The sequence below is a fragment of the Nicotiana tabacum genome, chromosome 17 (genome assembly GCF_000715075.1).
Source record: "Nicotiana tabacum cultivar K326 chromosome 17, ASM71507v2, whole genome shotgun sequence".
Taxonomy (NCBI): domain Eukaryota; kingdom Viridiplantae; phylum Streptophyta; class Magnoliopsida; order Solanales; family Solanaceae; genus Nicotiana; species Nicotiana tabacum.
The window spans coordinates 88,796,514-88,818,940 of record NC_134096.1 but is presented as its reverse complement, the minus strand read 5'-3'; the positions used below and the strand labels follow the sequence as shown (position 1 = coordinate 88,818,940).

Sequence of the window (22,427 nt, the reverse complement as noted above, 5' to 3'; positions counted from 1 at the left end):
CACCTGGATTCTAGATTCAGGTTCAACCAACCACATGACACCTAATAAACACCTATTACACAACATCTAGTTTTTGCCTTTTTCTTATCTTGTTACACTTCCAAATGGTTATAAGGTCAAAGTTCATTGCACTAGTTCTTTACAACTATGTGATGATTTGATTTTATCAAAAGTCCTCTTAGTCCCTTCCTTTAAATTAAATTTAATCTTTGTGCCTCAACTGGTTGATCAACTTAGTTGCACAGCTTTCTTCACCAAAATTTTCTGTCATTTACAGGTCCCTTCTTTGAGGAGGCCATTAGAAATTGGTAGAGCAGCAAATGGACTTTATGTCATTGATTTTGTTGTTACTCTACCAACCTACATCATCTTTACAAAGTACCACAAATAAAAGATCAGTTAGTTTACCACTGTCTACTCCTTCTGTAAATAACATTTCGAATAAGACATCAGTTTCTTTGTGTGATTATAGTGCTTGCATTTTTACTTGAAATCCTGATTGCTCTATTAATAAAACTAATCTTTTCTGGCATGAAAGACTAGGACATATGCCCTTTCATAGAATGCAATCTATTGAATTCTTATCTGGTAAGCTGTCTTCTAAACAATCCTTTATTTGTCTTGTGTGCCCTTCAGCCAGACAACAGAGACTGCCTTTTCTGGATAGTTCTATCAAATCCACTAAACATTTTTAATTAGTACACATTGACTTATGTGGTCCTTATCATACTAGAACATATAATGGTTTTAGATATTTTTTAACCATTTTAGATGACTTTTCAAGGATAACTTGGACACACTTGCTTTCTTGTTAAAGTAATGATTTTGATCTCATTAAGGCTTTTGTTCTGATGATCAAAATTTATTTTAATCTTCCTGTACAAACTATTAGACCAGACAATGCCTTTGAGCTTGGTTCTAGCACTAAGGCTTCATCTTTCTTTGCTGAATATGGTATTTTACACCAAACTACTAGATCCCATACTTCTCAACAAAATTGTGTAGTTGAGAGGAAGTATAAACATCTTCTGGAAACTTCTAGAGCATTACTTATGGGGTCCTTATCATACTAGAATATATAATAGTTTTAGATATTTTTTAACCATTGTAGATGACTTTTCAAGGGTGACTTGGACCACATTGCTTTCTTGTAAAAGTAATGCTTTTGATCTCATTAATGCTTTTGTTCTGATGGTCAAAATTTATTTTAACCTTCCTGTACAAACTATTAGATAAGTCAATGCCTTTGAGCTTGGTTCTAGAACTAAGGCTTCATCTTTCTTTGCTGAATATGGTATTCTTTATCAAACTACCATTTCCCATACTCCTCAACAAAATGGTATAGTTGAGAGGAAGCATAAACATCTTCTGAAAACTTCTAGAGCATTACTATTTCAATCCAAGCTTCCAATTAAGTATTGGGGTGACTGTGTACTCACAATTACCTATCCCATTAATAGGTTTCCTTCCACTACCCTCCAACATCTCTCTCCTTACCAAAAACTACATGGGCTCCCTCCTACTTATGCTCATTTAAGAACCTTTGGTTGTTTATATTTTGCAACTATACCAAACGTGAAGAGAGATAAGTTTTAGCCAAGAGCATGTCCTGCTCTTTTCCTGGGGTACCCTTTAGGAAAGAAAGGCTACAAGATAGTAAGTCTAGCTAATCATTCCATTTCTACTCTAGGGATGTGGTTTTTCATGAACACATTTTTCCTTATCTTCTTCTGGCTTCCCAATCACTTCTGATCCTTTTGTGGATTCTCAAACTTTTCCTTGTTCACCTGCTTCCTCAGTACTACCCCATTCTCCTTCTGTTCCTCCTCCTCCACCTATTCATTCCTCTCACTCCCCCAGTCAGTCCTCTTCTCACTCCTTCAGTCAGTCCCCTTCTCATCCTTCTTTTCCTTCACCCATTCCTACTTCACATCATCTTCCTCTTAGGAAGTCCACTAGGGTCTCCCATGCTCCAACCTATCTCAAGAATTATGTTTGTTACTTTGTTCAACACCCTGCCTCTCTACCCTCTGAACCTCAATATTATCAGCAAGCTACTCCACATCCTGCCTGGCAGGAAGCTATGGAAAAGGAATTCCAAGCCTTAGATACCAACTCCACATGGGACATTGTGCTCCACCTGGAAAGAAGGTCATCCCCTGTTAATGGGTGTACAAAATCAAACAAAAAACTGATGGTTCCATTAAAAGGTATAAGTCCAGATTAATGATCATGGGTGATTCTCAAAAGGAAGGCATTGATTACTTTAAAATATTCAGACTTGTTGTTAAGATCACAACCATCAAATGTCTCCTTACCCTTGCTGTCAAACACAAGTGGAATGTACACCAAATGGATATCAATAATGCCTTCCTTCATGAAGATCCCTTTGGGTTTATGTGTTGAATCTACCTCTTCTGATCTTCCTTTAGTTTGCAAATTAAAGAAGCCACTCTATGGGCTAAAATAAGCTTCTAGGCAATGGTTTGCAAAGTTTTCAGAGTCTCTTGTTTCAAGGGGCTATTATCCCAGTAAGAATGACTCCTCTCTTTTTACCAAGGTGACTCCTACTTCTATTGTTCTGCTTGTTGTATATGTGGATGATCTTCTTTTGGCTGGCAATGATGATGATTGAATGGTAAGCCTGAAATCCTTCCTTGATCATCAATTCAAGATCAAAGACCTTGGGACTGTCTATTATTTTTTGGGTCTTGAGATCTCTAAGGTGGATCAGGGGTTTCTCATCAACCAACAAAAGTACACAAAAGCGCTCTTTTCTGAATTCCACTGTTCAGAGGTTATACCAGCACTCACACCCCTTGATCCTCATGTCAAATTATCTGTTGATTCAGGGAAAGCTCTTTCTGATCCTTCTGTCTATAGAAGATTAATTGGCAAGCTGAATTTTCTCCAACATACCAGGCCTGACATCTTTTATTTAGTGCAACATCTCAGCCAATTTCTTGTGTCTCCTAGAGTGCCCCACATGCTGGCTAGTTTGCATGTTCTCAAATACATCCTCAATAATCCTGCCCAAGGCATCCTGCTGAGTGTTGTTCCTGATTTCTCCTTGAAAGCTTATGCTGATTCTGACGGGGATACTTGCCCCATTTCCAGAAGGTCTGTGACTGGCTATTATGTGGTTCTTGGTAATTCCCCTATTTCTTGGAAATCTAAGAAGCAACCTACATTCTCTCTTTCTTCTGCTGAGGCAGAGTATAGAGCCTTGAGGAAGGTTGTTGCTGAGGTGGTTTGGCTTACCAGACTGTTAGCTGACTTGGGCATGTCTATTACTGATCCTGTCCCCATATTTACGATAGTCAGACTGCCCTCCACATTGCCAGAAATCTTATTTTTCATAAAAGAACCAAACACATTGAGGTGAATTATCACTATGTGAGGGATGTGCTTTCTTCTAGGCTTATTGCTCTTGATCATGTCTCTTCTGCCGACTAACTTATTGATGTTCTGACCAAGGCTTTAACAGGTGTTCCTCACCATAAGCTCTTATGCAAGCTGGGTGTGCACTCACCCTCCAGTAGGTGCTAAAATGATAGACTTAAGAAGGCATTGGACTCAGACCCATGGTAGATTTTCTTTTCTACCTTATTGGGCCTTTGTATAATTGGGCCATTTTTCCTTTCTCTTATATTGGGAACTGGCCCATGTCCGGATTTATTGATTATTGGACTACACTGTACATATTAATAGACTGATTGAGGTCTATTGAGGGTAATGGATCATTTTCTCCTCTTTCTATTTACCAGATGGTCTCGAAGCTTCTCTCTAACACAGAATAAAACCTAGGGTTTTCTCCGATCCATTCACACAAATTCAATCACTTCTCACAAGTTAACATGAAAAGAGCAGGTTTCTTTTTTTCCCTTTTCCTTCATTACGCTCTAATATCTCTCACATAACATGTATACCAATTCATTCTAAGGTCATAGAGTAGAGAAAAGTGAAATTTAGCATTCTTGCTCAGTTACTCCTTGGATCCTGCCTCAAAATATCAAATCTCTCTTAGTATCATCTATGTATACATTTAGAGGATACAAATGTATTGAAAGTTGTGAGATAGAGTTGAGATTATAAATGATTGATGAGCCTCAATGGAACTTAGGGTCCAGTTACCTCTGAGTATACAGGACAGGATATGTCTAAATAATGAACTTAATCCTTTCATTCATTCTTTTTCCTTCTAATTCTAATTCTAAGATGATTTCTTTGCCGTTCTGTATCTTTTTAGTTTGGAGGAGAGGCCTAGCTAAAAAGAGAAACAGAGAGACACAAGGACATGAGTTCAATCTAAGATGGTTTGATATGACTGATGAAACTGCACCAACACCATGGGGTGACTTGAAAATCTACCAATATAATGGAAAGTACACCGAGCATCGAACAATGGCTGTTGTTTTAGACAGCAATGATATAGTAAGATGAAAATTGACCGAGGAATAAGGTTGATGCTAAATTTTAGTATGCACAATTGGATGTTCTGGTTGAGGGCGGACCTCTCTGTGTAAAAGAGAAATAATTTTTGTTTGTGTAATATGTACATTGTAACGCATTTTACAGTCTTGTTATATGATTGTCACTTTCTCTTTTTATTATTTCTTTTCAAAGCTTCAAGGTTGCAGTCGCAAGTTAGGAGAAATTGTTGGAGTGAGTTGACCATTACTTTAGACTGTAAATTGTTAGAGCATGAGCAAGATAATCTAGCTCTAATCTTTTGTTGCAAATAAAGACAACTTTAGGCTGCAAATTGTTGGGCCCATGCGAAGCATGGGCAAGATTATCTAGTATATATATATATATATATATATATATATATATATATATATATATATATATATATATATTAGAAGATAAGAAATAAACAACAGATGAGTTACAAAAGGTTACTTGAGATATACTTTTGTTGGCACGAACACAATACATACACGTGTTTTATACGTGTCACCTCATTCTAGATGTTTCCCTTCCAGAGCTTGGTTTGTCCCTCTATTATCTTTTCTTCATCTCTTTGGTGGGGTCCATCTCATTCAAAAGCCAAAAAAATTAGAATGTGCCTAAGGAAAATACTTGGCTGAATTTTTTTTGATTTGGCAGCCAACGTTGTTCAATTGTTAACATTGAAGAAAAAGAAGGAAAAGTATGTGCAAATTGTCAAATATAGTAGGCTTCAGAGAGTGAGGCTTCGGATATAAAAGGAGAGCTTCGACTCTCATTTCTACACACCAACAAAGAGAAAGAAAGAGTGAGGTTTCACAAACAGGGTATAAGAAAATAGTATGTAAGAAAAATAGAGAGTGGGCGATATTCTAGTGAGGTGGGAATATCAAAAGAGGGTTATTTTTTTTGAGTGTTGTAGTGGACTTTGAAGTATTTTACTCGGATCTACAAAGTGTAAAATTTCTTGCTATAGTGATATCAGTTGCTCCTCTCGGGGCTGTGATTTTTTTCCTTATTCAAAAGGGTTTTCCACGTAAAATTTTGGTGTCGTTGTCACTCTTTTATTCTTATTAATTACCGTATATCGATGCTATATTATTATTTTGATTTTATTACCGTAAATATTATTTATGTGGGAGTTTATTCCCAACAACTGGCATCAGAGCACAGGTTCTGCTCGCTCACAGAAGTACTATTCACTATCGGTAGTATAATACTCGGTGAAAAAAATATCCGGAGTGAAGTACGAGGTAGCAATATTCAACGGAGATAACAGTTTCTCAACATAGCAAAAAAGGATGAGATATCTGCTCATCCAACAAGGATTACAACAAGAATTGGGATGAGTTGAATGAAAGGGTTGCTAGTGCAATCAGGTTGCACTTATCAGATGATGTGGTAAATAACATCATTGATGAAAATACCGCAAGTGGCATTTGTACAAGGTTGGAAAGCCTATACATGTCCAAAACACTGACAAATAAATGTTACCTAAAGAAGTAGTTATACGCCCTACACATGGGTGAAGGTACGAATTTTTGTTATAGTTAAATGTGTTTAATGGACTAACCACACAACTCGCCAATCTCGGAGTGAAAGTCGAGGAAAAAGATAAAGCATCTTGCTATTGAACTCTTGCCATCTTTGTACTATAATTTGGCAACAACTATCCTTCACGGTAAGACTACCATTGGGTTGAAAGATGTCACATCGACTCTTCTACTCAATGAGAAGATGAGAAAGAAGCCTGGAAATTAATGACAGGTTTTCATCACAGAAGGCAGATCCGGAGTTCGAGGGAAGTCTAAGATCCGTAGCTCATGGGAAGTCTAAGAACCAATCCAAATCAAGAGCCAGAAATTGTTACAATTGTGATCAACCAGGTCACTTCAAAAGAAATTGTCCAAATCCAAGGAAGGGCAAAGGTGAAAGCAGTGGCCAGAAAAATGAAGACAACACAACCGTCATGGTGAAAACACAATGATTAATGTTATCCTCTTTATAAATGAGGAAGAGGAATGCATGCACTTGTCAAGTCTAGAGTCGGAATGGGTGGTTGATACAGTAGCATCTTACCATGCCACACCGGTAAGAGAATTTTTTTTCAGATATGTAGCAGGTGATTTTGGAACTGTGAGAATGGGTAACACGAGTTACTCAAAGATTGTGGGGATCAGTGACATTAGTATCAAGACAAATGTCGGATGCACATTAGTTCTAAAGGACATGCGGCATGTACCTGATTTGCGGATGAACTTGATCTCGAGAATTGCTTTAGACCGATATGGATACGAGAACTATTTTTCAAATCAAAAGTGAAGACTCACCAAGGGATCATTGGTGATTGCAAAGAGAGTTGCTCGTGGTACGTTGTACAAGACAAATGCAGAGGTGAATTGAACGTGGCACTTGATGAGATTTCTACAGATTTGTGGCACAAAAGAATGGGTCATATGAGCGAGGAGGGATTGCATTTCTTGCCAAAAAATTACTCATTTCTTATGCCAAAGGTACAATGGTAAAACCTTGTGACTACTATTTATTTGGTAAGCAGCATAGTCTCATTTCAGACATCGTCTGAAAGAAAATTAAATATACTTGATTTGGTATATTCTGATGTTTGTGGTCCAATGGAAATTAAATCGATAAGTGGTAACAAATATTTTGTTACTTTTATTCATGATGCTTCACGAAAATTATGAGTTTATATTTTGAAAACCAAAGATCAGGTGTTTCAAGTTTTTCATAAGTTTGATGCTCTGGTGGAAAGAATCTCCGAAGTGACAATGGAGGTGAGTACACTTCAAGGGAATTTGAAGAGTATTGTTCAAGTCATGGGATCAGACATGAAAAGATAGTTCCTGGAACCCCACAGCACAATGGCGTAGCCGAGAGGATGAACCGTACCATAGTTGAGAAGGTGAGAAGCATGCTCAGAATGGGTAAACTGCCTTAGTCATTCTGGGGTGAAGCAGTTCAGATTGCTTGTTACCTGATCAATAGGAGTCCATCATTTATGTTGGCGTTTGACATCACAGAGAGAGTTTGGACCAACAAGGAAGTGTCCTACTCACATCTAAAGGTGTTCGGTTGCAGAGCTTTTGCACATGTACCAAAGGAGCAGAGAACAAAGTTGGATGATAAATCTATTCCCTGCATATTCATCGGATATGGAGATGAAGAGTTCAGGTACATATTGTGGGATCTTGTAAAGAAGAAGGTCATCAGAAGCAGAGATGTAGACTTCCGAGAAAGTGAAGTTGGAACTGTAGATGACCAGTAAGAGAAGACAAAGAATGGTATAATCCCTAACCTTGTTACGATTCCTTCTTCTTCTAACTATCCCACAAGTGCAGAAAGTACGACCGACGAGGTTACCGAGCAGGGGGAGCAACCTAATGATGTTATTGAGCAGGATGAGCAACTTGATGATGGTGTCTAGCAAGTGGATCACCCCACTCAGGAAGACGAACAACCTCAACCTCTAAGGAGATCAGAAAGGCCAAGGGTAGAGTCATACAGATACCAGTGATGAGTGGGAGCCAGGAAGTCATAAAGAGGTGTTGTCCCATCCAGAAAAGAACCAGTGGATGAAAGCCATGCAAGAAGAGATGAAATCTCTGCAGAAAAATGGCACGTACAAGACCACCCAACTGTAAGTGAGTCTTTAAACTCAAGAAAGATAGAAATGGCAAGCTAGTCAGATACAAAGCTTGATTGGTGGTTAAATGCTTCGAACAGAAGAAAGGTATTGATTTTGACAAAATTTTCTAACATGTTGTCAAAATAACTTCTATTTGAACAATTTTGATCTTAGCAGCTAGCCTAGATCTTGAAGTGGAGCAGTTGGATGTGAAAACTGCATTTCTTCATGGAGATTTGGAAGAGGAGATTAATATAGAGCCGCCAGAAGGATTTGCAGTAGCTGGAAAAAACCACATGGTGTGCAAATTGAATAAGAGTCTTTATGGGTTGAAGCAGGCACCAAGACAGTGGTACATGAAGTTTGACTCATTCATGAAAAGTCAAACATACATAAAGATCTATTCTGATCCATGTGTATCCTTCAAAATATTTTTTGACAATAATTTTATTATTTTGTTGTTGTATGTGGATGGCATGTTAATTGAAGTAAAAGACAAGGAGTTGATCGCAAAGTTGAAGGGAGATTTGTCCAAGTCATTTGATATGAAGGACTTGGGCCCATCACAATAAATTCTGGGTATGAAGATAGTTCGAGAGTGAGCAAAGAGAAAGTTGTAGCTATCTCAGGAGAAGTACATTGAACGCGTACTGCAACACTTCAACATAAAAAGTGTTAAGCCCGTCAACACACCTCTTGTAGGTCATCTGAAGTTGAGCAAGAAGATGTATCCTACAATAGTGGAGGAGAAAGGGAACATGGCTAGAGTTCCTTATTCTTCAGCAGTCAGAAGCTTGATGTATGCAATGGTATGCACCAGACCTGATATTGCTCATGCAGTTGGCGTTGTTAGCAGATTCCTTGAAAATCCTGTAAAAGAACACTCGAAAGCAGTCAAGTGGATACTCGGGTACCTGAGAGGTACCTCGGGAGATTGTTTGTGCTTTGGAGGATCTAATCCAATCTTGAAAGGCTATACAGAAGTTGATATAGCAGGTGATATTGATAACAGAAAATCCACTACTGGATATTTGTTTATATTTTCAGGGCGAGCTATATCATGGCAGTCAAGGTGGCAGAAGTGTGTCGCACTCTCTACAACTGAAGTAGAGTATATTGCAGCTAGTGAAGCTGGCAAGTTTGGCTGAAACGGTTCCTTCGAGAGCTTGGACTACATCAAAACGAGTATGTCGTCTATTGTGACAGTCAAAGTGCAATAGACCTGAGCAAAAACACCATGTATCATGCAAGGACGATGCATATCGGCGTGAGATATTATTGGATTCGAGAAAGAATAGAGGATGCATCTATACAGGTCAAGAAGATCCATACAAGTGAGAATCCTTCGGATATGCTGACCAGGTGGTACCAATAGACAAGTTCGAGCTATGCAAAGAACTTGTCGGCATGCACTCAAACTAGAATGCAGTGCTACCTCTTCTAGATGAATGAGACTGGAGGGAGAGATTGATGAGGTCCATCTTATTCGAAATAGGCATGTGCCTAAGGAAAATACTAGGCTGAAATTTCTTTGATTTGGCAGCCAACGTTGTTGAATTGTTAGCATTGAAGAAAAAGAAGGAAAAATGTGTGTAAATTGTCAAATATAGGAGGCTTGAGAGAGTGAGACTTCGGCTATAAAAAGAGAGCTTCGACTCTCATTTCTACATACCAACAAAGAGAAAGAAAGAGTGAGATTTTACAGACAGTGTATAAGAAAATAGTATGTGAGAAAAATAGAGAGTGAGCGATATTGTAGTGAGGTGGGAATATCAAAAGAGGGTTATTTCTTTTGAGTATTGTAGTGTCCTTTGGAGTATTTTACTCGGACCTACAAAGTGTAAAATTCCTTGCTATAGTAATATCAGTAGCTCCTCTCGGTGCCGTGATATTTTCCCTTATTCAAAAGGGTTTTTCACGTAAAAATTTTGGTGTCGTTGTCACTCTTTTATTATTGTTAATTATCGTATCTCGGTGATATATTTTTATTCCGCTTTTATTACCGTGAATATTATTTCTTTTGGGGGTTTATTCCCAATACTCTTTTCCTCCCCGATTCTTGTTGTTTCTTCTCCATACCTCCCCAAAGAGAAACCAAAAATTTTGTAAATCAAAGAATCCCCAATTCTGTTTCTAAATCGTAGGCTCGTGCTCTGAACCCCCAACTTGGTTATCGAAATTTGGAAGTTTTAAAAGACATATTTATACTCTTTGTTTCAAGTTGACTGACACCATTGGCATTGTATAGTGTTACGGTGAGCTTGGATAATCTTCCTTTTATTTTTATTTTCTATTTTAAAGCTTATTGTTCTTCCTCCTTGGACATGCATTTATGTGAGTTTTTAACCAAGTGATGTATAGATGTGTGTGATTTTTCTTGGTTCATTGTTGTCTTATAGTTTTCGATCGCAATTCCTAGAGTTAGCATGTTGTTTTTAGCCTGAAAATGTTGTTATTATTTTCTCCTATTTCGGTTGTATCTTCTTCTTGCGGAATTATTAATATACTTTTCCCCATTTGGTTACCCAGTATTGGACATGCATATTCTGATGTTGCCAATTTGCATACATATTGAGATTACTGAGATATGTATATTATAAATATTGTGGGTCAGCATTGTCCTGCACTTGTATCAGTTTTTTTTTTGCTTCAATTTCCTTCAAGACATGTTCAACGAGCTTCTGTACTTGGATTAGTATGTTTTTTCCTCAATTTCATTCAAGGCATGTTCGACGAAATTCCAAATGAAAGGAAGACATATTTGTGATAAATAGAGATGGGCTTGAAGAGACAACATGCATTCTATTTTGAAAGTACCACTGAGATAAGTTGAATTATTGGCTCAACTCTCATGTCTGTGACCATGCATGGTAAGCCCGAATTCGCTATATCAAAATTGTGATAATCTGAGTCAGACAGTAAGGCCTTTTTCATTTTGGGGCAGGGGAAGGCTGCAGAACAACTGATTTCATCCTTTTTCTTCTAAGTACTCACAGTTCTAAATCTGATTTGACAATCAATCTTCAAACAAAACTTGAGATATCATGCTTCCCTGCCTATGAATCTAACCAGCCGACTACACTTCGGTCGTCTTAAATAATATTGTATACAGTTGAAATCGAGTTCGTCTACGACATGGAAGGTCGGGACTCGGAACATGGCAATATAGGACTAGAGATCGACTCCAAATCCCATCGGACTAGAACCCGGGGTGAGAACGCCTGCCTTCGAGAACGTTGAGTCAGTGATCCCGAAATCGACCCTAGCCCCGAACGAGTTCGAAGAAATATTGCTAGCATAACCAACGGAAGGCCAAAATATCTGTGACCGGTCGGATATTGCGGCAGGAATCTCGGCACGTATCAATAAGGAACCGACAATCAGGAAATCAAGAGATTTTTACCTTTTATAAAATTGTACCTAAAGTAGAACTCATCTACTATATAAATGGGGGTCTGATAATTCATTTAACACATGGTAACACACATTCCAAAGCAATACATTATTATTATTTCTCTTTAAGCTCTTGTTCTTCTGTATCTTGGCACCGATCGAAGTGCATCCGACTTGAGGGTGATTAACCTTCCAATGCTGAGACTGTTCAATTCGTGTGGTTTGCATTTACTCTATAATTGTTTATTTCAATTGCAACTTAATTTATCATTTTGTGTCAAGTTAATCTACGTATCCTTAAAACCACTTATAAATTCAATTGTTATCCGATTTTGAGGGTAAACAGTTTGGCTCCCACAATGGGACTAAGGAGAATAGTGGTTATTTGATACAAATCTCCATAACACACACTATTTTATACTTGTTCTTTGAATTGTCTTTGATTTCAGGTAAGAATACAAAATGTCAGACTCTCAATCAGCACCCCTACATGTTGACAATGAGTCTAGTCATTACGGTGACAATAACAACGTAGCACTCGGTGACGAGATACCACCCATTGAACCCATCGGAATTCCGGCCTCGAACCCGATTGACACTAATTCACATGCGACTATCAACACATACCTGTCTACCGACCCCGAGAATAGCTTCCTTGGTGGAGCCCGATCGGTGGCTCAAAATACACAAAACATTGGAGGATACGGGATCAATTTACGGGTGATCTTCGAAATGTTGCAGGCTCAACATGTGGCGATAGCTCAGTTACAGAACCAAAGCCGCGCACCAAGCAGAGTTGAACCTGATCCACTCCTGGAAGTCACCCACAAGGATGAACCGGTCCTTGAGAGGTCAAATGAAAATGAATCGGGGACTAACCCCGAGATCATAAAGATGCTCGAGGAACTGACAAAACGGGTAGAATGGGGGGAGAAGAAAATCCAAGCTAATGACAAAAGATAGAAACCTACAATTCTAAGGTCGACCAAATCCCAGGAGCACCGCCGATATTGAAAGGCCTGGATTCCAAGAAGTTCGTACAAAAACCTTTTTCCTCCGAACGCGGCTCCAAAGCCAATCCCTAAGAAGTTCTGCATGCCCGAGATTCCTAAGTACAACGGAACGACCGACCCAAATGAGCATGTAACCTCCTATACATGTACCATCAAAGGGAACGACTTGGAGGATAATGAGATCGAGTATGTCTTGTTGAAAAAGTTCGGAGAAACCCTGTCAAAAGGAGCTATGATATGGGATCACAACTTACCTCCTAATTCTATTGACTCATTTGATATGCTTGCAAATTCTTTCGTGAAAGCACATGCCGGGGCTATCAAGGTCGAGACCAGAAAGTCAGACCTTTTCAAAGTAAAATAGAAGGATAATGAGATGCTTAGAGAGTTCGTGTCCCGGTTTTAAATGGAACGGATGGACCTGCCACCGGTCGCTGATGATTGGGCCGTTCAGGATTTCACCCAAGGACTCAACATTCGGAGCTCGTTGGCTTCATAACACTTGAAACAAAACCTGGTGGAATATACTGCCATCACTTGTGCCGATGTCCATAACCGATATAAATCAAAAATCAGGGTCAAAGATGATCAGTTAGGGGCCCCTTTCAGGTCTGTATCCCGTCAGAACCATCGACAGAGTCAAGAGAGACATCGATCGCGAACCGAGATCAAACAGGGATCGATATCAGCCGTACAATGGAGACCGAAGAAGTAGTGGGCCCGGGCGGAACTCTATGAGAAATGAAAGGATAAGTGACCGAGACCAAAGCAACCGGGGATTCATGAGCAAAAACAGCTGATGGGCCTAAAGGAGCGCCGATATTATTGGAGTACAACTTCAACGTCGATGTCGCCGCTATTGTATCTGCCATCGGACGCATCAAAGATACCAAATGGCCTAGACCTTTGCAGTCAGATCCATCCCAAAGGAATCCTAACCTAATGTGCAAATATCATGGCACTCATGGCCACAGAACAGAAGACTGCCGACAATTAAGAGAAGAAGTGGCCCGGTTGTTCAACAATGGGCATCTCCGAGAGTTCCTGAGTGATCGGCCCAAGAACCACTTCAGGAAGAGAGATTCCAAAAGCAGACCGAGCAGGAGGAACCTCAGCACGTCATTAACATAATCATCGGTGGGGTCGACATTCCTCAGGGGCCGATGCTGAAGCGCACCAAAGTATCTGTCACAAGAGAAAAGTAGACTCGGGATTACGTACCGGAAGGGACCTTATCTTTCAACGACGAAGATGCTGAGGGGATCATGCAGCCCCATAATGACGTACTGGTAATATCGGTACTCGTAAATAAATCTCGAATTAAGCGTGTGTTAATTGATCCAAGTAGCTCAGCCAACATCATCAAATCAAGGGTCATGGAACAACTCGACCTACAGGACCATATCGTACCTCCGATCCGAGTCCTGAACGGGTTCAACACGGCATGCGAGACCACTAAAGGGGAGGTAACATTACCAGTGAACGTAACCGAAACCGTATAGGAAACTAAGTTCTATATAATCGAGGGGGATATGAGATACAACGCTTTGTTTCGGAGGCCATGGATTCACAACATAAGAGCAGTGCCCTCGATACTGCACCAGGTGCTGAAATTCCCAACACCCAGCTGAGTCAAAACAGTTTTTGGGGAACAACCGGCCGCAAAAGAAATATTCATGGTCGATGAAGTGATCCTAATATCCACAATCTCAATATCGGAGAATTCGAACCAGATGGTCAAAGACGTGACTAAATAGCAATCACTGATACCAACTCGGCAGAATCGAAAGAACGAGGGGTAGATGAGGACGATGACTACTGTAATGACTCGGCCGATCGTTTTGAGTATTTTAACCTCGTTCCCACATTTACTGCTCAATTTATACTTTATAGTTATTTTATGACTTATCGGGTTAGCTTGTTCGGGACCATAAGGATTTTGGAGTGAAATGAGACACTTAGTCTTATAATTAAAAACTTAAGTTGGAAAAAATGACCGGATATTGACTTATGTGTAAACGACTTCGGATTTGAAATTTGATGGTTACGTTAGCTCCATATGGTGATTTTGGATTTAGGAGCGTATCCGAAAAATTATTTGGATGTCCGTAGTGGAATTGGTGTTATATAAATTGTTTGGAGGTGACGCACACGATAGTTGATGAGCGTGTGGACGTGCACCATTGAAGTTTTGACTTGAATAAATTCTGTGAAGTTGTAAAAAAAAAAATTAAAGAATCATGTTATTAGCTGAATATTTCCCACGTGTTAGAGAAATTGAGCTGAGGCTCTTATTAAAGATCATGATTAGGCTACGTGCCGATATTTTGGGACCCATGGGGTCGTGTTGTTATTAAATTAATTATTTTAAAAATGTACATTTCACACTCAGTCATATTCACCCATGGTGACGCACATGCTAGGTGACGAGCGCGTGGGCGTGCACCATAGAAATTGTGACTTAAATAAATGATGTGGAGTTGTAAAATTAAAGAATTATGTTATTATCCGCGTATCCTCGTGTTAGAGAAATTGAGTTGAGGCTCGTTATATCACGCTTGGGCTGAAGGAGCCCCTCCGGAGTCTGTACACACCCCCAGTGAGCGTAGATGATTATATATTCGGGATGGACTTCCCAGGGCATGGACTTGCCTTACTTATTTATATTGTGATGCATTTTCCTTGGACATGGATCTTGTTTGTAAAATTTACATTTGGGGATAAATTACCCCAGGGCTGGATTGGCCTTATACGGTACTGAGTGACTGATTGCCAGTCAATGTGTATATATATACGGGATGGAATATCCCTGGGATGAATTGACCATAAACAGTACCGAGTGACCGAATGATTTGTGACCAGTATTTACATGAGGTCTTTCTACTGAGATGTCATATTCCTCATATCATGCAGTATTGATCTATTTCACTTGTACTGAGTTTAACTGTTGAACTTGAAAGCATGCCCACATTTTTGTACCACTATTTATACTGGATTGTACCTGAGGAGCTCGTCACTACTTTCAGCCCAGAGGTTAGTCTTGTTACTTATTGAATTGTTTGTGCTCATACTACACTCTGCACCTCGTATGTAGATCCAGGTGCTTTCGGACACGGCGACTATTAGATCTCGGAGTACTATCGGTTGGAGACTATCAAGGTAGCTGCCTGAAATCCGCTGACCTTGACTTTCTTTCTTTCAGTTATTGTACTGTTCTATACTTTCAGACAGTGATTTTATAAGTCAGACTTTGTATTCATTTAGATGCTCAAGTACTCATAGACACTGGGTTTTGGGAGTGATTATATCTGTATTTGTGAGATTTCTTCCGTTAAAAATTTAAATTTTATGTGTTCAAACTTATTGATATAGTGATTTATTGAGATTGTTGGCTTGCCTAGTATTGAGTTAGACGTCATCACGACAAGTGAGATTTTGGGTCGTGACAACTACGGGTCCTAGGTATACCTCCGATGACTCTGATGTTACATAATCAACGGTCGAGGAACTAGAGCAAGTCGTACTGAGTGAACACTTTTTCGATCGAAAGGTATACCTAGGCACGGGGTTAAGCCCGGAGCTCAGAAAAAAACTCATTCAATTTCTTATAGCTAACGAAGATTGTTTCGCTTAGTCCCACCTTGATATGATAGGGATCCTACCGGAAATAACCACTCACAAGCTAAGCTTGGACCCGAAGTTCCACCCGGTCAAGCAGAAGTGGAGACCCTAGTCTGATGTCAAACATGCTTTCATCAAGGACGAGGTATCTAAACACCTTAAAATAGGGTCTATTCGGGAGGTTATGTACCCGGATTGGTTAGGGAACATAGTGGAAGTTCCTAATAAACAGAATAAATTAAAAATGTACATAGACTATAAGGATTTGAATAAGGCATGTCCCAAGGACTCCTTCCCTTTGCCCAACATCGATCGCATGATCGATGCCACGACCGTCCACGAGATCCTTAGTTTTCTCGATGCCTACTCCGGGTACAACTAAATACGGATGAACCCTGGTGATCAGGAAAAAACCCTCTTCATCACTAAGTATGGAACGTACTGCTATAACGTAATGCCATTTGGATTAAAAAATGTCGGTGCCACCTACCAACGCCTAGTAAACCGGATGTTCGAGGAAAAAATAGGAAAATCAATGGAGGTTTACATTGACGACATGTTGGTTAAGTCCCTACGAGCAGAAGACCATTTAAAACATTTGCAAGAAACCTTCAGCATATTGAAGAAATACAATATGAAGCTGAACCCGAAAAATTATCCGTTCGGAGTTGGATCGGGTAAATTCCTCGAATTCATGGTATCTAACCGGGGAATCGAGATCAACACCGACAAGATCAAAGCCATCAAAGATATCACGGTTGTGGACAACGTGAATCTGAAGATATGCTTACATGCTGATACTGACTCATCTCTCTCATTATGGTAAGTAAAATAGTTGCCCGGCCCTATAAGGCGCTCGGCCATACTAGGCTTTGTATCTCGGCCATTCTGGGCTCTCTCATAGGCATTCGGCCACAGTAGGCTCGGTATATAACTTACCATCTAATGAGAGGTTACCCAATAGGGGCCTGCCCACCGATTATAGCTCGATGGTGATGAAATACTGTAATACTGTCCAATAGGGGCCTACCCACCAATTATAGCTCGATGGTGGTGAAAATACTGTAATACTGTATGTATATATATATATATATATATATATATATATATATATATATATATATATATATATATATATATATATATATACACCTCTACTCTCTCGACTAGAAGAAGACAATACTTAACTGAATATAAAATCTCGATAAGGGAGAATACTATAACTTGAGACAAGGATAATGTACATAAATTCAGGAATACGAACTTCTCTTTATGTCTTGTTATCAAACGCATGTAGTTATGGGATCATGCCAAAATGAAGGAAAGCATTAGCCTTAAAATACATTATCACAATCAGTCCAATAACCATGTTGAACTCCTCTCGTCGCACTTCAATCTACAACAACGATAATAATGTTATCGTTAAGCTACGAAAGATGCAACTATAGTACAACGAACGACAATCTTATTTTATATTAAAACAGACAGCATCTCCCCTGTTTTCCTTGCAACCAAGTTTATAAACCAACAAGAACCCATACAAACTTCACCTATATACTTTCATCACCACAACACAAATCAAGCTACACAACAACAAGTGCAAAAAATATCACCAACAAAATTACTATTTAACATGACGAACAACAAGCTCGAATTGAATCCCTTTTGATCCTTTGACCCCAAAGTCATTCATTCATTAACTTAACAACATATCCAAAATGATATTAAGTATAATGGGAGGACTTCTAACCTCCTATTCATCTCCTAATTTACCCTTAAACAGCCCAACAATCCAATAACAATAACAAGTACAATTTTCCATTGCTATGTTGTCCTTTCTCTTCATATTCACAGTACCAACAACAAGTTCGACATGTAGAAAATATATTTATAATAACAACATCATAAGAAAGTCCTTTTTCAACGTTTCCAACCATTTAAAGCTCATGGAAACAACCTTCCCAAAACAGTCCATTAAAAACAATAACATCTCAAGCTATTTCAAGTCTCCTCTTATAGTATTTTGCTCAAATAATACAACCAACATACAAACAACTTCAAGCACATGTAGTAGGTTGTTATACTCACCTTAACCAGTAGAAACAACATGAAATTTCAGCTAAATACAGTCCACAACTATCCTCAATGACACCACAACACTATAGGTGTTGTATTCTCTTCTAGAATCAACTTTTGGTGTTCAAGTTGGTATGTAAACACTTGTAGTTCGCCTTGAAACTCCAATATATATGAAGGAGCGATTGATTAATACCTTAATCAACAAGAACAACATGAAACCTGAGGATACTTCACATTTAAAAATACTCCAAAATAGCCACAAGATGAAGAACTACGATCTATCAAGCACCACGAGATTTCTAGTGATGGATTCATGTCTTTATCTTTGGTTTTCACTCTAGAATCATGGAGGCTACTTTGAGAGTATTTTGGGGGATAGTATAGGGTCTTGTTGGGTCAAAAAGTGAACCCAAATGAGCCTTGTCCCGATCTTTAAAGGTTGGAGAATCATCAACCACCTATGTGGGTTCCATTGGGAGCTGCTTGCGCAGTCTCGCAAAAATGTTAATATCTCTCTACGCTAATATCGTATCGACAAACGGTTTAATGAGTTAGAAACTAGACTAGTAGATCTTTGATTAGTAGGTGGATCATCCTGTAATTCTAAGTCTATTGGGATAAAATCTAAGATACATTTGACCTAATTTTCATCACATTATGAATGTAACTTGTGATGACCTTTGCCATCTTTTGTTCCACAACTCGTTTGACTTCAAAACATAACACACGACTATCATACGACTAAAAACACTTGTAACATAACCTCCTTATCGTATTAAGCACCCTAGTCTCACCCCAAAAGTACATGTTATAACATTTCTAACTTGTCAACTTTCGATGAAACTTATTTTTTTCAATTCGTTTAGCTCCTAAGTCTTCCAACCCTCTTGGTACTTGTTATTCATGATCTTAAATATTTGTAACCTCCACGACAACATGATTAACTTACTCTATGTACTTTAAAAGATGATTTTCATTTCTGTACTTACATCAATTGACTTATGATGTACTCTCACGTACGAAAATATGGGGTGTAACATATGAGTCATAAATGACATAATGGGCCTATTCCAATTTCCAGATTCGGATTCCAACCCCGATATCAATAAAGTCAACTCCCGGTCAAACTTCCAAACTTTCAATTTCCTATTTTCGCCATCCCAAGCCAAATTTAACTACGGACTTCAAAATAAATATCTGGATATGCTCCTAAGTCTGAAATCACCATACGGAACTATTGGAACCATCAAAATTCTATTCCGGGGTCGTTTGCACATAATTCATCATCCGAACAATTATTTCAACTTAAGCCTTAAATCTTGAAACTAAGTGTTCCAGTTCATTCTGAAACCTTTCCGATAAGTCACATGATTATAATTGAACACAGAATATTTAGTAAATGTGGGAACGGGGGTGTAATACTCAAAACAACCGGTCGGGTCGTTACAGTATGAATTGTGACTCTGTTATTCCTGTGGTACTGTATAGTTACCTGATCTTATTTGTAAGCATAAAATCTCAACGTACTAGAGCTATTGAGCTATGATCCATGTTATAAACCATGTCTAGGCTACATGCTTATTCTAGTGGGACCCATAGAGGTCATATTGCTATTGAGTTATCTGCTTTCATTGCATTACATACTCAGTCATACGCATTCATATGCATATCATATCTTAGTCTCTGTTACCATTTATTAATACATAACATCATTATTTTTGGGCTGATTTTCATGACATTGTGATCCCGAGAGACTGGAGAGATTGATGAATGCGCGAGGCCGAGAGCCTGATTGTGAGGATAGTGATGGGATCGGGCTGCATGTCGCAGCAGGTATTATTGATTTATGATGAGAGCAGGTTGCTCGCCGCTGCAAATGTTATTGATTTACGCCATGCTTGGCTTATTATAGCGCTTGGGCTGAAATTGCCCCTCCAAAGTCTGCACATCCACAGTAAGCGCAAGTACCTACTGAGTGCGAGTGTGAGTGCCGAGAGCGAGTGCTGAGTGACTGTGAGGAATGAGTGACTGTGAGGAATGAGTGACTGTGAGGACTTAGTGACTTGGATGACTGAGTGAATTGATACTCTGGGAGTATGCATATGGTTTATTCACTGTGTTGTATTACATTCGACATGCACACTTGACATACAGGCATAAAGATACAGTTTCCTCATGATGTACAGTATTGCGTCATTCATGACTTCACGTACACATTAACATGTAGGCATAGAGATGTATTGTTCCTCATGCCATTTGAAAATAAAACATTTACCTGTTGAAACTTTTGGGAAAAATCACAGTTTTACAAACTTACTCATATTTTGGTAATTTCGGTTTAAGATTTGGGTTTTCACTGATACACTTGAAAAGAATGCCTATTTTCTGGAACTGTAAACGAGCTGAGTATTATATCTCTGAGTTACTTCTTTTATCACTTTTATTATGTTGTTTTGAACTGTTGTTGGCTATTGGTGTTGGACTCCGGCCTTTGTTCTAGCTCGTCACTACTTTCAACCTAAGGTTAGGTTTGTTACTTATTGAGTACACGAGGTCGGTTGTAATCAAACTATACTTCTGCACCTTGCGTGTAGATGTTGGATGTTGATGTTGCTGAGTACGGCAGGAGCTGGATCGAAAGATGTACCTGCATTCCGGTTATGGCTATCACTAGTCCTTGGTAGCATTTGATTCAAATTATGTTCATTTACATTCTAAACAGATGTTGTAATTCTTTCAATTCAGTTTTGTAAAGAAATCTAAATCTTAGACGCTTATGATTTGTACTACCAGTCCTTGGGGAGTTGTATAAAATTCGGTTATCTCATCTTTAACTCACATCAGTATTATTATATTGTATTATATTGTTAATTAGCCTACCTAGCGGGTTGGGTTAGGTACCATCATGACGATTTAGATTTTGGGTCGTGACAGTAAGAATGATATTACAACTCATGTATATTGAGTAAGAATCAACCCAAAATATCATTAACAACTTACCTTCGTTGGTTGGACTTGATTTGAGCTTAAAATCGCCTCTTGACATCAAGAACCCTAACCCCAAAAGCTCAAAATAGCCTCTCTCTCTCTCTCCGACCTTGTACTTATAGGCCCAAATTTTTGGATTTCGGATGCTTCCCCGGATGCTTCCCCGGATGCAGTTCACTCCTCCTCCAAGCCCGGACGCGGACCCGGATGCTATGATAGTACTATTCTGCCAGCCTTTGGTAATGTGATCATAACTTCTTGTAGGAATGTTCAAATGATGAACGGTGTGAAGCGTTAGAAACTAGACTCGAATAACTTTCATTTGATAGGTTGTTCACCACATAACTCCTTATATTTATCTAGATATACTCGTCTAAAGTTAGATCTTGCGCGTGCTCATTTGGAACTTTAGTCTATCATGTAATTTTCAACTTGACTTGTCCCAAGGGCTCTCCTTAGGGCCTATATCACTTCAAATACACCTAGTACACTTGTTATTATGTTCATGGGATATCTTTTATATTATTAATTAACACTCGCATACAAATAAATCTAATTAGTACACGTCAGACCTCTCAATGACCTTATAACATTCGAAACTTTTTCGGGGTGCTACATATGGTCGTTCTTTGTTGAAGTATTCCAGTTTTGTAGGATTCAATCTGGCCCACTCGCTATGTTTCTCATCCTAAATGTAAGATGTAAAGGACTATGACTACTGTACATTGTTACCTGTCGAATGAGAATAATCTGGCTTCTCTTTTTAGTACATGTCATACGAGAGTAAAGATCACCGTGAGATAAGCATCAGCTATTCCAAGCTATTTGTTTGTAGCGCATTATACCTTGACATCTCCTCTTTTCTTTTAAAGTTTTTCCGTAAAAATGAAAATTAGTACTAGCTTGATGAATGATACGAGATTTTAAAGAAAATGAAAAAGTTTAAAAGAGGAATGTGACTCTTAAATTTGAAAACTGTTTAAACAATGATAATTGTGTTCTGTAAGGAGTTTGCCTTCACCATTAGGTTCTTATGCTTATATTATAATTGGTGAATGCATTATTGTACATGCAAAATGATTTTAGGGAAAAAAGATTAGAGGATTCTGGCTATGCAGTTGGGACACGAATTTTGGAATTCCTCTATCATATGGAAAAAGGTATGAAATTACTCTTGCAATTTAATCCCTGCTATTTTACTTTTAACTATAATTGGTAAATACAAATCTTGACTA

General features: G+C 38.8%; 1 protein-coding gene across 9 annotated transcripts in view; it reads left to right on the top strand.

The window, feature by feature from the left end:
* Positions 1-20,973, top strand: part of LOC107795622 (F-box/kelch-repeat protein At3g06240) — a 31,092-nt gene extending 10,119 nt beyond the window's left edge. For 5 of the 9 annotated variants that reach the window (XR_001650170.2, XR_001650169.2, XR_012701314.1 and 2 more), the window contains one exon: positions 4,250-4,765. The gene's annotated coding sequence lies outside the window, so the exon portion shown is untranslated. The other 4 variants (XR_012701313.1, XR_012701315.1, XR_001650173.2 and 1 more) reach the window with 4 other exon arrangements.
* The last annotated feature ends 1,454 nt before the right edge of the window (positions 20,974-22,427 follow it).